This window comes from Ochotona curzoniae, unplaced genomic scaffold, assembly GCF_017591425.1.
Source record: "Ochotona curzoniae isolate NIBS_2020 unplaced genomic scaffold, NIBS_Ocur_1.0 patch106, whole genome shotgun sequence".
NCBI classification, from domain to species: Eukaryota; Metazoa; Chordata; class Mammalia; order Lagomorpha; family Ochotonidae; genus Ochotona; species Ochotona curzoniae.
The window spans coordinates 603,771-620,574 of NW_024466647.1; the positions used below are offsets into that span (position 1 = coordinate 603,771).

At 39.8% G+C, this 16,804-nt stretch overlaps 1 protein-coding gene across 2 annotated transcripts in view; it reads left to right on the forward strand.

The window, feature by feature from the left end:
• The window catches only part of LOC121166283 (BRISC and BRCA1-A complex member 2), a 418,479-nt gene that overhangs the window by 68,504 nt on the left and 333,171 nt on the right, over positions 1-16,804 (forward strand). The window lies entirely within an intron of this gene.

The window sequence follows — 16,804 nt, forward strand, 5'->3', positions numbered from 1 at the left end:
AAAGATTGGAAAGAAATAAGTGAATTTTGGGACAAAAAGGTGAAAAATTCCTGTCTGATGTCCTGTTATTACTAGTACTTTTACAAATATATACGTTGGAGTTGATGCCACCTATTAAGAGGTAGAAGGCCTACAAAGAACCTGCTGTTTGGTTGAAGATAGTACCAGTGACAGGCCTTCTGCTCCTTGCTTTTAAACCTGTGTGTATGAGGAAAGACAGAAGCATGGGCTTTATCACCGTGTGATATGTGGCCTGCTGTCCTCAGGACAAGGTTGTGCGGGTGCAGTCTGTGCTGTCTGCACGAAGCCCCAGCAGCCTTCCCGAGGAGCTTCTGCAGAGCTGGGGTTCCAACACTGCGGTGTGTGGGTACGGCCTCCACCTTCAGTACGGACATCAGGTCTGGGTGCCAGTCCATATCATGGCTGTTTCACTTCTGAGCCAGCTCCCTGTTAGTGGCCTGGGAAGGCAACAGAGGTTGGCCTAAATGTTCAGGTCTCTGAAGACATGTGAAAGACTTGAAGAAGCACCTGGCTCCTGACTTCAGCTTGACCCAGCCCAGGCTATTGTAGCTGTTTGGGGAGGTGAACTGATGAATGAAGATTTTCTGTCCCTCTTTTCCTCTTCCGTTCTCTCTCTCTCTCTCCATTACTTATTTAAAAGTAAATAAATAAGCCTTAAAAAAAAGTGCCTTGGCCACGAGGCTCTGTTGATGAGTTTTGAACCTAAGATTCCTTGAAGATTTGGAATAATCCAAGCCACTTGAGATTGAGTGAAACGAAAGGTCCCTAGCTTTAGATTGAGGATTTTGATTTTAAATAACAGCTTTCTGGAGAGAGGATGGGAATGATTCTACAGTTGTGGTTAGGAGGCTTCACAGTGCGTTTATGCAAATTGGAGCTCAGCAAGCATTGTTAATTGAATGGCAGGGATGCTTCTTTAGAAATAAGAATTGTTTTGTGTAGCATCCAGGGTTTGGATTCTAGCCATTTTCAAGTGGTTTATTGTTTCTGTGAAGGTGTTCCATGCACCCTATTTAAATGTAGTCTTAAGACCCTGGGAATCCTTTAAGTTTTAGTGGAATGAGATACCCAATTTGTTGTTGGAATCTTTTAATTAATGTTTTATGAAGAGAGAGAGGCAGGGGCAGAGATGCCGTAGGGCCTCATTATAATACTGTTACCCGAAAAAGGACCAGTTTTCATGGGAACATAAGCATGATGTGTCAGATCTTTCCCTCATGTGTTCTAGTCAGAAGTCAGAGTTTACTTCTGTTTTATCAAGGGGTTCTTGTATGTCAGTTTTGATCTGTCAGATGTTTGTATTTCGTCAACACTCAGTTATTCCCCTTGTGTTGGAGTGGCCTTGGCCCTTGTGAGCTGTCGTGACTTGTATTTGGCTGCTTTCTCCTCCCCTTCCCTGAAAATTGCGATACATGGAGATAACTTGCTCTTGCAGACCCTGTTGATGTGTTTCTTCCTTGCGCAATTTTCCCGGCAGAAGCGTGACTGTCTCTGTCCTTTGTTATCATCAACTTAAATTTAAGTTATCAGAAAGATTGTCATTATGATACGGTGCTCTTTAAAAGCTGTCCATTTTCTGTGGCTTTTTGTTTTGTTTTGTTTTGTACTTTCATTGAATCTTGGCTACAGCTTGTGTGCCTGGTTTTATTCTGGTTGTACTTTTATTTTCGTTTCTCCATCCAGTGTTTCTGAAAAGCATTTTATTATATCTACTTTTGATGAGTTTTAATTTGTTCGTCCTCATTTTTTAGCATCCCAGTTTTTCATTTGTTTCAGTAGATTTCCCTTCACTTTAGTTTCTCTGTGTTGCCGGCTTTACTTTTGTTCATTGTTACGATTTAGCTCTGTTGTGTGTGAACTCAAAGGGTCCTTCGTGCCTTTTTGGGTCTGTCTGTTCTTTCTCTTCCACTTTTTTTTTCCAGCTTGGTCCAGTTCCTGGGCATTTCAGAGTTACTTGGCAGTAGTGAGTATGATGCAGTTTTGCATGAATTCCACAGGCTAGCGCTCGGTTTTTACAAAGCTTGTGAAAGTGCACCCTCTTCCAAGCACAGTTCCATGGGGGCTAAAGAGCAAAGCCCTATGTGAGATTGTCCTTTGTGTGCAAGTTTGACTCTGGTGCTGGTGCACTGGTCTGTGCGTGTTTGTAGTCAGCAAAAAGACTCATTGTTAAACAATGAACTCAGAACAGAGAGAGATTGGTGTGGTTCTCCCCACCCCACCCCTTCTTGCATTCTGTGGTTATTTCTCCTGATTTTTTGGCAAGTGTTGGGAGCCTGTGTTAGGCTGTGCCACATCAGCCTGAGTTCTCTGTCTTATTTGATTCAGCTAGGCATCAGGCAGGAATATTTGCAAATCATATCTCATTCCATATTCTCCAAAGTAGTTTTACTTAAATGAGCTCATGGTATCGTATATACACAGCTGGGCTCAAAGGGCTTAACTAGACTGAGATCATGTAGTTAGAAATTCAGATGCCCAGAACTAAAATGCAGGACTTCTGAGCACATGTTCATAGCTTTTTCTGTGTTAAGAAATAAATCTCTTCTATGTTAATAACACCTTGTCTTCCATTAGAACTACTTAAGATCATATCACAAAGGGCTGGAGAAGTGGCTCAACTGGCCAATCCTCCACCTGCAAGTGCCAGCATGCCATGTGGGTGCTGATTCACTTCCCGGCTGCTCCACTTCCCAACCAACTCTCTGCTTATGGCCTGAGAAAGCAAAGGACCACCACCCAAAGCCTTGGGACCCTGTACCCCTGTGGGTGACTTGGGAGAAGCTCCTGGCTCCTGGCTTGGATCAGCTTAGCTTCAGCCACTGCAGCCATCTGGGGAGTGAACCAGTTGATGGAATGTATTTCTCTGTCTCTCTTCTCTGTAAATCTGTCTTTCTAATAAAAATAGATGAATTTTAAAAACATAATAGAATAAAAAAGATCAAATCACCGTGAAGGATCAGCTGCTTCTGGTGAAGGTTATGAAGGAAATAAGAAGAATCAGTGGGACACAAGGAGGAAATTTCAATATATACGACATCAGGTGTCAGCACCTTTTGCCATCCATCAGCTGGGAAAGGTGACTGACTAGTGCTGATTAGGGTTAGCTGGAAAACTTGTTACTGTGTAGACATTATTTAAACACTCGAGGAATAACAACTAGCAGGGTTTTTTGTTGTTGTGTTTGTTTATGAGAACAGAAATTACAAACAGAAGTTAATAAAAAATAGGGTGAAAATATGATTAGATTTCTGAGAGATGAAGGCTCAATTCAACCTAGAGACGTAGAGACTATTCGTGAGGGTTATGGTTTACTGTGGCTGTTGAGATTGATTAGCATGTGGTCTTATGTTCTAGGTCTGAAGACCTCATCCAGTAACATGGAGTCATGACTCAGGTTCTTTATCTAGCATGATGCATCTCTAGTTCTACTAACTTTTTTAATATACAAATTAAAACATAGCTGTGAACTACTTTATAAAATAATTTTTATTTTATTTATTATTTTTTTTAGTGTGGAAAACATGAGGGAAGGTGACAATCAAGGATAGTAAGATGGATGTGGTAGCCTAGGTCTTTCGTGCACTGAGATCCTGTAAGGATGCTGGCTCGTGTCCTGGTGGCCCTGTTTCCCATCCAGCTTCCTGCTTGTGGCTTGGGAAAGCACTCAAGGATGGCCCAAAGCCTTGGGACTCTGCACCTGCATGGGAGACCTGGAAAAGGCTCTGGACTCCCGGCTCCTGGCTTTGAATCAGGTCAGCTCCAGTCATTGTGGTCACTTGGGGAGTGAATCAGCAGATGGAAAATTTTCCTCTCTGTCTCTCCTCTGTCTATCTGACTGTCCAATAATAATAAAAAAAAGATTGTCCAGATGCATATTCATATACTCTGAATATATTTATTTATTTTTAAGATTTGTTTTTATTGGAAAGATTTACAGAGAGAAGGATAGACAAAAAGATCTTCCATCTGCTTAATCACTTCCCAAGTGGCTGCAGTGGCCAGAGCTGTGCTGATCTGAAGCCAGAAGTTTCTTCCAGGTTTCCTATGCATGTGCCGGATCCCAAGGCCTCGGGCCGTCCTCGACTGCTTTTCCAGGCCATAAGCAGGGAGCTGTATGGGAAGTGAGGCTGCCGGGATTAGAACCTGGACCCTCTGAACATTTATGAATGAAAAAGTTGTTTTCATTTAAAAAATACTTAAAATTTATTTGAAAGTTAACTTTGTCATGTTTTAAGTACCCAACTATTTTATAAGATAGAACTCTTGACAAACTAGGTAAGATCAGAAGCAAATTTAGTTGAATTGAAACGTTATTTCTTCAGCCTAGTAGTCTTTCTGCAACAGTTTTAAGAGCCTTAAATGTTTTTGTCAGAATTTATGTCATCCTAATAATTAGCTCAAGTGAAAGAATTTTGTTTTTAATTGATGTTATTTAATTTACTACCCATTGTAGCAATTCCTTTAGTAGTGTCCTTGGTAAGTGAATATATAGCTACTATTATTATTATGTATCTTATCCATGAGACATTACAAGGCTCATTTGAAAAACAGCTTTGTTCTCAGGACAGAGTAACTTCATTTGGTTGTCTGAGGGACTGTTTTAGGCTACCATGAGGAGCTTTCAGCTGACTTCCCATTTGAATAAATTATCCATGCCAGATTTCTTTAATAGTGGTGAGCTTTTTGACAAATGGAATTATTAGAATTATCACCATAATCATCTGCTGAAAAAATAGTAAATAATGGCAGCAGGCTACAGTCCAAACAAATGGTAGTCTTAATATTGAAAAAGGAAGGAAGGATATACTCTTCAGCTGTTTACCTTTATTGAAGTGGGTAAAATTTCATAGTTGATTATTAAACATTGTTTAAGTGCATCTACATGTGTTATATCTGCAATAGCAAACATGGTTTTAATTAAAAGGAAGTTTTACTAAACCAACCTCATTGTTTTTTTGCATAGCAGATTAGGTGATGTAGCATGTCAGATCAGCAGAAAATTTGACAATTTAGGGAGCCTTTGTAAAATCACTTAATTTTTTTCAGTTGAGAATTTCAGATACTTACAAAAGTATAACAATTTTATAAACTCCTCTATGTCTTTTGGGTTCATAATTATCAAATCATGATTAACCATGCTTCAGATATACTCCTTTCAACTTTGTCCCAAAGAATTTTTAAGAAAATCCAAAGTGTTATCTTTTTTTTTTTAAGGTTTATTTGTTTTTATTGGAAAGTCGGATTTACTGAGAGGAGAGAAAGAGAGAAAGGGCTTCCATCTGCTGGTTCAAGCAGCTGCAGTAGCTGGAGCTGAGCTTATCTGAAGCCAGGAGCTTTTTTTGATGTCCCATGTGGGTGCAGAACTTTCTTAGGCCATAAGCAGGAAGTTGGGAGGGAAGTGGAGCAGCTGGGATATGAACCTGCTTCATATGGGATCCTGCACGTGCAAGGCGAGGACTTCAGCCACTAGGCTATGGTGCCAGATGCCAAAGTGTTATCTTTTATAAAAATATTCAATATATACTTTTATAAAGATTCTTATTTAAAATATAGTTGTGATATCATTGTCATACTTAAGAAAAAATCAATAGTGGGACTGGCATTGTTTCATAGTGGGGTAAGTTTGCCTGTGAGCTAGTGCTATGCCTCAATGGGCCAATTCTCCACTTACAAGTATCAGCATCTCCCATAGGTACCCTGTGTGGGTCCCAGTTGCTCTATTCTTTATCTGGCTCCCTGCTTATGACCTGGGAAAGCAGCAGACAATAACACAAAGCTTTGGGACGCTGTGCCTGCGTGGGAGATCTAGAAGAAACTCCTGGCTCCTCCCTTCCGATTGGCCCAGCTCTGGTCATTGTGGCCATTTGGGGAGTGATCCAGTGAAAGAAAGATCTTTTTGTCTCTGTAAATCTGTATTTCTAATAAAAATAAATAAATCTTCAGGGGGAAAAAAGGTTCTGCCTGTTCATCCCATTTGAACAAAAATTTTGAGTCCTAGCTGTTCCACTTTCCATTTAGCTTCCTGCTAATGAGCCTAGAAAAGCAGCAGAAGATTGCCACTGTAGTTGGATGCCTGTCTTTCCTTGTTGGAGACTCATGGAGTTCTAGGCTCCTGAGTTTAGCCTAACCCAACCACAGGCGTTGCAACCATTTGGCAACTGAACCAGCAGAGAGAGTATTTTATCTCTCTGCCTTTTAAGTAAATAAATAAATAAATGTTTTGAAACAATTATTTAAAGTAAATAATGTTAAAATTTAAATTTCACGAATTCATATTCAAATTGTCTTGGTTGACATAGTTATATACATATGAAAGCATACACTGAAATGCCTGTGGCAGTTAACTTTGTAGAAAGTGAAGTTTTATTTATTTGGAGGTTCAAGTTTAAGATGTGTTGGCCCCATTGGTTTCCTGTCCTGTCAGCAAGTGGGGAGCTTTGGCGGAGCACTTGTAAAGTAAGGATCATGGGCTTTTCACCTGAATCTGGTGGGCTTTTCTAACCTACCTCTTGGAATTGCCTTAGCACATCTCACTAGGGCCACATGTTGAACTACATAATTGAATTAAGTTTTTATTTAGTTCCAGTAATTTATGATTTGGGAATTTAAACATTTGCATGAATCCAGGAGCCAAATTGTAGCCGTGTGTAAAATGTGTGCAAGTTTTATTTTATTTGGTTACCGATGGAGTATGTATTGCTGTAGGTTGATTAAGTCATTTAGGTTTCCTATTTACAGTCATTTTGTCTCCCTCCACAACCTTCCTTATTCTTCCTTTGCCTCCTGACAGTTTTATTATTCCTTTCTCATTTTTCCTGCTCTTTTCTCTTTTTCTTGTTTGTTTTCAGTATATTTCTGAAGAAAGTGGTCCATGGTTTCCCACTTTTTTCTTTTTTCAGTAAATGATGATTTTACTGTTGTGATGTCATGTGCCATGCTTCTTTGCTTTTGTACATCCTTATGGACTGGTGGTCTGATTTAGAGGTTTACTAATAGTTAGGTTTGTGTTTTGGGCACGAATGTCAGAGTGACATTTTTTTTTCCATTAAGGAGCCTGTAATATTTGTTGTCCTGTGATGTAACAACCATTAAAAGATCTTTGCCTGATTTGTTAAAAGTTGGGAATTTGCAGCACAGGCAGTGACATGAGTTTGGGAAATTACATATGACCATAATTCATATTAGACTGTGTTTTTTTGGGAAGAACACGTCTTGCTTCATAGAACAGCCATCTCTAATTCCTTTATTAACTGGAATGTTAATATGAAGGCTATCAGTTGACCAACTGTTTGGCAATTTTAAATATAGGTCATTTAGGAAGGATATGGTAAATTCTTAATTGTTTTTGTTTTCTAGTTTTCAAAATAGTGAAGCTCCTTCACATATTCCAGTAACAATCATTGACTTTTTAAAAATGTCATTAACTCATGGGCCTAAAATAATTTGATGTGTTTCAGTCTTTTGTATTTTTTTCAGTTGTTGACAGTTAAATTGACCAATCTGTTGCTGGTAGGAGCTTTTTCAAGACTGCTTCTGTGATCCTGTGATAGGACCAAAACAGCTCTGACATCATTCTTGCTTTCTGTTGTGACCACATGTTTCAGGTTCATGTTGTACTTTTTTTCAGCTCTGGGCCTCATGCCAGCCTTTTCACTCTGCTTTACATGTTCTACAAGAACTCTTAATTCTTGTAAGAAACTGCTATAGTTTGCACGAAGGTCTGGCTATCTGTAGTCTTTCTGAGCTAGACTCTTGCAGGCCATTGGCTTTGGTGTGATTCAGTTGTTAGGCCAGGCATCTTCAGTAGCTTGAATCATTCTCCCTTGTTTTCAGCTGCTTTGTCTGTTCAGTGTTTTGTTCCTTTATTTGCCTTTTGGGCATGCACATGCTGCCCTCCTTTTAATAGCTGTGGTATGCATGTAGGAGTGCTGTCTCATGGCCATGATCTTTATTGGTCTAGATTGAACGCTGTCTTCTTGTGGATTTGTCATACAGTGAGCAGAACTATTAGAGATATAAATTTGGATATCCATACTCTCTGCACTCAGAGATTTAATTTTTCTAGGAGCAGCATTTATTTCTTCATTGAACAGTGAAACTTCTGCCTTGGTTTGGATTCCTGAAAACAGCAGATCCTGAGTCAAGGATCTGGTATTGAATATTTGGGAGGTGTTCCCTGGAAGCAAGGGAGTGAGTAGGGAGGAGAGGCGAGAGAAACCAAGATAGGGTGTATCAGGGGCACTGTTTGGGTGCAACAGTTAAGGAGACACTTTTGGAAACTTGTACCATTGTGCCTGGTTTGGAGTCCCTGCTTTGCTTCCAATTCTAGTTTCTTGCTAATGTGTATTGTGGAAAGCAGCGGGTGCTGACTTGGGTAGTCAGGTCCCTGCCAATTATGGGGAGGACCTGGATTGAATTCTGAGTTCCTGATATTAACCCAGCCAGATTCCCAGACCTAATGTGGTCATTTGGTGAGTAAATTAGTGAATGGCAGATTTCTTATCTATCAAAAACAAACAAACAAACAAACAAAAAACGAATGAATGAATGGGTAGGTTATTTGGCATGGGCATTTGGGGTTAAACCCTATTAGCAGTCCCCAAATTGCATATAACTCACTTTAGTATTATCTCCAGGATGGAGAAAGAAATTTTTCTACATATACTTTGATCCTTTTTGCTTGATGTGATTCACTTCCATGTCATGCAGCCTTCTGTACTAGCCAAATACTCTTAAGACCACAGAATGCTCTTAGATGCAATTACTTGAGTCAGGGGACTGCTGGTTTATAGCCAAAGGACTAGTGGTTTATAGTAGTGAATCTTTATCACATATCCACAGGTTAATTTGCTTCCACAGACCATTTGGGAATCTGGAGATATTTCTTATTTGTCATAATTGGAAGAGAGTAAGATTATTGCTGGTTACTGCTGGTTAGCATCTAATGGGTGGGGACCAGAAATGCTGCTAAACATGTACAGTTCATAGGCAATGCCTACAACAAAGAATCATCCAGTCATATTGAGACTGAGAAATGCAGGTGTGCAGAAGTTCAGAGTTGCAGTGGCCTCTGGATTGAGAGAGCCTGGGGTCTGTGTTGTGACACCGGTGGCATCTCCTACAGGTCCAGTGATGGGCCCAGGGCTCTAGCTTTTGCTGTCCCATTCATCTTGCTTCCAAACCCTTTTTATTCTTTACTTTTTATTTTATTACTATATACTCTGTATTGTTTTACTTTTTATAAAGTAAAGGGAGACTAACCTAATGCATTTTTTTTCCTTGCAGAGTCATTCTTGTGTCTTACATCCATCCTCATGTGCTACTTCTTTAGGGAAGCCATCTGTTACATTTATTTCATTTTCAGAATTTCCATATCATGTTATTTGTCAATTTCTTATGACACAAATGAATTTTTACCATGTACTTTTTCCTCTCAAATTTTAAAAATTAGCATCTATTTGTAAAGTTTTTTGAAAGAGTTATAATGTACATCTGTAAATACTTCATCTAACATTTTGCCATTAAAAATCTACTCATATATATATATATATATGAATATGTACTGGAAATGCAGTTATTCTATGTTAGAATCTTTTTGCTAAAACATTAATTTTTAATGGAAAGGCAGATTTACAGAGCAGGAAGAGACAGAGAGATAGTCCATCTTCTGGTTCACTCCCCAAATGGCTGCAGCGGCCAGAGTTAGGCTGATCTGAAGCTGGGAGCCACATCTCACATCTGGGTGTGCCAGCCCCATTACTGAACCATTTTGATGTGATAAGGTGCATGTATTTTCATTCTCTTCATTCCTATTATTTCCATATATATGTGTGTGTGTGTATGTGTGTTTTGAGAAAAGGACATTTTCCTTCTGTAGAATCTCAATGCCATTATCACACTGAAGAGATTTGACATTGATGCATAGTATCTACTGCATGATCCATATTCCTGTTTTTCCAGTTGTACATAGTATCATTTTAGTTCCCCATACCTGATCTGTCATCCATTGAAAGAGCATGAAGTGTGTTAACTACTCTCATATCTCTTTAATTTTCTTTAAGGCATTATCCTTGCATTCTCCATAACCCCCAATTTATTTGAAAGAGAAACAGAGAGAAGAAGAGGCAGAGACAGAATGAGATATCTTTCAACTGCTGATTCACTTTTTAAATTCTAACAACAAATCTGGCCAGGTCATAATGAAGCTAGGAATCGGGAAACTCCATCTGAGTCTCCTGCTGGGTGGCAGAAAGCTAAGTAACTAGGCCATCATCTATAGTCTCTCCGGTATATTAGCAGGAAGATGGATGGGATTGTGGAATAGTTGGGACTCAACCAGACACTCTGATTTGAGATATGGGCGAGACAAGTGGTGGCTTAACCCACTGCATCCTAGTGGCTGTTCTCCCTCCCTCCTTTTCATTCATGGCATCAATGGGTGAAAGTCCACATTATGGTTTGTTTTTACTTTTTAATTGACCATCTTTAGTTGATCTTTTTTCTTTAACTTTCCAACTTCCAATGCTCCCAGCCAGGTTTACTGTTATGTAGAATGTTAGGCAGTTTAGTTTGTGTGATGATTTTCTTCATGATTGTATTTAGTTTAAACGTGTTTGGGAAGTTTTTCACATAGGTGGGGATGGATCCCTCTAATGCAGTTATAACAAGGTCTGTGATATCAGTTTGTTTCTATTGTTCTACTGTATTCTTTCATTGCAAAGATAACCTTTACTCTGTTACAATCAAGTAGTAATCAGTGGGGTGCGGCTTTCACACTGTATTCTGTTCCCTGGAAGCATTTTGCATAATAACCTCCTGGTGATTCTCTCCTGAACCAATTAATTCTAAGTATCTGTAGTGTTTTTTGTAAAATGTCCTCTCAAAGATTATATCTCTTAGATGGCAAGCTTTAATGAAAAAGAAATCTCTTAACTCTGTCATTGGCAGTTCTTACCATGCTATACATACTTAATATGTTTTTAGCGATTGAGTTAATATTTGGAGATACTAGATAATGAATAGGAAAACCTTTGATCTTATCAACTTACTCTAAATCTTCACAATGACATTTTTTGTTCCCCTCAAGAATAGAATAATTGATTGATTTTTTTCCCTTTTGTTTCACTTTCCAAAATTTTTTGTAGTGTCATCCAAATGGCAATATATCTTTTCTTCCATATACACAAAATTCTCTATGTGTACATTTAAACAAATCTTTTTATGCATCTTATTATGATATAAATCTGGTTTACAGAAAATTAGATATAAATAATCTGTATTCTAGTTATTTCACTTATAGTAAGGATGTTTGAGTGTGTATTTAAAAATCAAGCATATTTGCTAATCTTCCTTTCTTTTTATTTTCCCAGGATTTACTGTTTTCTCATGGTGGTCCTTTTTGAACTTCTTAAAATAAACACCTAGGGGTGGTGTTTGGTGCTGATGTTGCTTAGAATGTACCCATCTAATATCACAGTGCCTGTTGAGTTCTGGCTGCGTCAGATTCCAGCTTTGTCCTGAGTCACCCCTGCGTAGAGAGCAGGTGATAGGTCCAGTGCTTTGGTTCGTGCCACCTGTGTGAGGACCCAGTGTGAGTTCTGGGCACAAGACTACCTTAACTGTTGTGGGCATTTAAGGAGTGGACTAGGAGATGGAAAATGTCTCTTACTATCTCTCTCTGCCTTTCATACTATAAATAAATTAAACGAACCTTATATTTAGTTCCTTACTACCTTTCAGACACTTGTTTAAAACTGTAGCAGTCACAAGAAGGTTGAGAAAACATTCGTTTTATGGTATCAGATGCATTGTAGTCATTGAATAAGAATTGATAATAAATTGCACTAATGAAACAGTTTCTGAATATGTATTAAAAGATTACCAGGGCCAAGTTTTTCTGCAGTAGAATATCTATTGCTCAATAGAGTAATGCTAATTTATATCCTTTGGCTTAAAATATTGCTATTTTATGCAATGAAATAAATATGCAGAATTACAAGGTCCAGGTTTCATTTAAAACCCATTATAACTTCTGAAGTTGAAACATTATACCCCTTTTTTTTATTAGCCTAAATCCCTATGGGATCAGTAACATTGCATTTTCCTTTGGATATATGTAAGAATTATAGAGCTTACTGTATAGAAAATTGGTTTACAGTCCTGACGTGGTAGCTTAGTGATTAAATTCCTGGTCTTCCATGCGCTGGGATCACATATGGGCGCCAGTTCTAACCCTGCTGCCTCGCTTCCCATCTAACTCCCTGCTTGTGGCCTGGGAAGGCAGTCAAGGACGGCCCAAGCCTTGGGACCTTATATGGGAGACCCAGAGGAACCTCTGGGCTCCTGCTTTGGATTGGCTCAGCTCTGGCCATTGTGGTCATTTGGGGAGTGAATAGTGGACAAAGGGTCTTTCTCTCTGTCTCTCTTCTTATCTGTGTATCTGTGTATTTTTATTTACATAATAAATAAATCTTAAAAAGAAAAAACAAAACAGGGAGTCTAGGACAGTAGCCTAGTGGCTAAAGGCCTCATCTTGTATGTGCCAGGATCCGATATGTGCGCCATTTCTAATCCCGGCAGCCCTGATTCCCACACTGCTCCCTGCTTATTGCCTGGAAAAGCAGTAGAAGACAGCCCAAAGCCTTGGGACCCTGCATCTGTGTGGGAGATGCAGAAGAGGCTCTGGGCTCCTGGTTTTGGAATGGCACAGCTTCAGCTGTAGCAGTTTTTGGAGAGTGAATCACCAGACAGAAGATCTTCTTCTCTGTCTCTCCTCTTCTCTGTACATTTGACTTTCCAATAAAAATTAATATTAAAAAAAAAGAAAAAAGGGAAATTGGTTTACTATTAACTGCTGAAAGAATTGGCATGTTTAACCTGGTTAGTACTGGAAGATGATGCAATAGTTTTCTGCAGATGACTGAGAGAGAGAGAGAATACCTGTAGAATAATACTTAGTGTAGAATTTGTGTAACAGCTAAGAGGGATTTGCATGTATTTTTTCTCTTTCAGTGTAATAAAAAACATTTCCCAGTAACTAGTAACTGTGGAGCAACACGATGCACTACCTAATGCAGTAGTGAGTATATTTTGGCTGCTGGTAGTTAAGGAATAGTGGCTGACTTTTTTCTCACCTTCCCTTCATTCTCTTTTCTGATTGTTTGTTTTAGATCTCTGCTGTGCAGTCTAATTTGCTACTAGTCATAGAAGGCCATAGAATCTTTCCATTGTGGTTGATCTGAATGGAGAGGTGTTGTAATTGTGAAATACACATAGATTCTGAAGTGTTATATCAAAAATAATGTAGAATATCTCACCAATAACTTTTATTTTTATATGTATTTAATTTTTTAAAAGATTTATTAATTTTTATTGGAAAGGCAGATATATAGAGAGAAGGAGATACAGAGAGAAAGATCTCTCATCTGCTGGTTTACTCCTCAAGTAGCTGCAACAGCCAGAGCTGAGATGATCTGGAGCCAGGAGCCAGGAGCCTCTTCTGGGTCTCCCATAAGGGTGCAGAGTCCCAAGGCTTTAGGCCATCCTCAACTGCTTTCTCAGCCACAAGTGGGGAGCTGAAAGTGAAGTGGAGCAGTCAGGACATGCACTGGCACCCAATGGGATCCTGATGCATGCTAGGCAAGGATTTAGCTGCTAGGCTATTGTGCCCAGCCTGTAACTTTTGTTGTGATTACATGTTGGAAAACAAACATGTGTTTTTGTTTTCCTACTGAAAGAGGCAGGACAAAGAGAGGGAGAATGATAGGAAACGAGAGGTCCTGTCTATTACTTCTCTCCCTGAAGGCCCACAATAATCCCTTCCTTGAATGAAACATTTCAGGTGCATATCGTTAACTGAGGTCTGAGATTTAGAGTGATGGATGCATCAGGTAGAAGGGAGTCTAAATGGTCTATGTTTAGCATCCCCACGCAATCCTTTCTTTTATAAATATGTTTTTTAATTATCTGCCTAAATATGCCTTGAGAGCCTAATTTATGATGCAGACTATACCAGATTATCTTTGATGGGATGAGTCTCTACAGTCATTTTTCCTTGATATTGGATGTGAAACTGCTCCTCAAGCCTTAGACAAAGAGTGTGCAGTACAACTGAACCAGTAACGGTTGAATTTACAGGCAACACAGAATAAGTATCTCATTGAGATGCTTGATAAATTGTGCTACCAACTTTTGATGATGTCCTTGTGATGAATGTTCAGGTTTATGATATTATTTGATAGACATTATTTAAAAACTATACCCTAGGAGGTACTGTTTAATTGAACTGCAGCTGCTAAAAAGGGAGGTTGCTAGGAACACAACTAATGTCTTTATGGTTTGAAATTCAGCATGCCAACACCAGCGGCAGTACAATCTAAGGATATGATGGGCTATAAATCGGTAACTTTTACAAGGCTGAAATATTACAGGGATGAAGTTAAAGTTCTGAAACTGGGTTCCCTGGTACATTGGGGATAGCACCATGGCAGGTAGGTTAAGCCTCTAGCTTTGGTATCCAGTATGGGTGCTGGTTCACGTCTTAGCTGCTCACTTCTGATCCAACCCCATGTTTATGGTATGGAAAAGCAGCAGAGAATGGTTTAAGTCCTCGGGCTCCTGCACCTGCATGGGAAACCAGAAGAAGCGCTTGGCTCTTTGGCTGCAGGATTGCTCGGTTCCGGCCATTATGGCCATTTGGGAAGTGAAGCAGCAGTGGAAAATTTCTGTCTCTGTAACCATGCCTTTCAAATGAAAATAAAAAATTAAAAAAGGAATAGGTGTTCTATAGCTTAGCAGTAGTATATATATAAAAATCATGGGACTCTTCAGTTGATAGGAAGCATACTATGAATCAGTGCTGGTGTGGTTGCCAAAGGCTGTTTCAACTTACAGTGGTATTTGTCAATGCAAGCTTAGTATCTGAAATGAAGGCAAGGATTTTATTTGCTTCTGTGCTCTTTAGAGCACACTTGGAATTCTATGTTTAGTTCTGGATATTAGCCTCTAGAGAGAGATAGGAGCAAATTATAAGGAGCAGTATACTAGGGCCCAGCAGCATGGCCTAGTGGCTAAAGTCCTCGCCTTGAATAAACCGGGATCCCATATGGGCGCCGGTTCTAATCCCGGCAGCTCCACTTCCCATCCGGCTCCCTGCTTGTGGCCTGGGAAAGCAGTCGAGGACAACCTAAAGCCTTGGGACTCTGCACCCACGTGTGGGAGATCTGGAAGAGGTTCCTGGTTCCCAGCTTCGGATTGGTGCAGCACCAGCCGTTGTGGCTCACTTGGGGAGTGAATCATCAAACGGAAGATCTTCCTCTCTGTCTCTCCTCCTCTCTGAATATCTGACTTTGTAATAAAAATAAAATAAATCTTTCCCCCCCCCAAAAAAAGAGCAGTTACTAAAAGAAAACTAAGAGGCAGCTAGGCAGGAGTGGATGAAACTGGAAAGTATGGCTTGACCAGAGGTGAGTCTTGATGGGATTGAGAGATTATGACAACTGCCTCCAAATTGCTGATGGGCTGTGTGTTAAATAGAAAGTATGGTTCCTAAAGCCTGGTGAACCGGTTTGTGGAATTTTTAGATAGAGTGAAATAGAATCCAAATTTCAGGATAAGGAAGCACAGAGAGTTAAAGCTAACTCTGGGAAATGGGTTGCCTCTTTAGAGAGCATTCTGTGGGGCCCGGCGGCATGGCCTACTGGCTAAATTCCTCGCCTTGAACGCACCGAGATCCCATATGGGCGCCGGTTCTAATCCTGACAGCTCCACTTCCCATCCAGCTCCCTGCCTGCGGCCCGGGAAAGCAGTTTGAGGACTGCCCAAAGCCTTGGGGCCCTGCACCCGCGTGGGAGACCCAGAGGAAGTTCCTGGATGCTGGTTTTGGATCGGCTGTTGTGCTCACTTGGGGAGTGAATCATCGGACGGACGATCTTCCTGTCTGTCTCTCCTCCTCTCTGTATATCTAACTTTCCAATAAATAAATAAATCTTAAAAAAAAAAAAGAAAGAAGCTTCTTTTAGCAGTTTTTATGTGAAGTCAGCTAGCCTAGGTCTGACTGTTTTGGACATCAAATCTTGAGTTCAAGGTTCAGGGAAAGACCAACCAATCTGGATTGTCAGCTGCTAAGGCACATCCATGTAAATTAAAAAATATTGCCTGGAATGTCTGCGATTTCCTGCTGTGTCATATGTACAGAGGGAGCACTGTAGATGGACATTTGGAAAGAAACACAAGCTTCTGCTCCATTGATTCTACAATGATTGCCTCACAGTTTCAGTGACTAATGCAAAGTAAGACTTAAGATTAACATTTTGTTGTTAGTTTGTTGTCACACTTCTAGAAATTCCAGGTGCTTTGTTTCTTTCTTCTCCCTGTTAAGCCTGACCTTATTTCTCCTTGAATCCTATTTTTATTTCTTTGTTCTCCTGCCTACTCCTCTTTCTAATGAAAAGTTGAAGTAAGCAGTATCCAAGTTCTGAGCACTCAGTGTTTTGTACTCTTCTCCAGGGTGAGATAAAGGAAGTGGGATGTTATTGCTCCTCTGTATGATTTGTGTTACTCTTTTCGCCACCATCTTGCCTTGAGATCAGGTACGATGTTTTTCTACTTCCTGTACCACCTCCCCGGTGTCTGGTGTGTGCTTCTGAGCATGGCAGGTTTTTAATAAATGCTCCTCGCTGATTTACTGACGGTTCTCCATAGCAGGAAAGTAATGCCACAGTTTATTTCAAAGAGGCCAAGGAGTATTGAGGCAAATTTTTCAGAGGTTCTTTGAAGTTGCAGA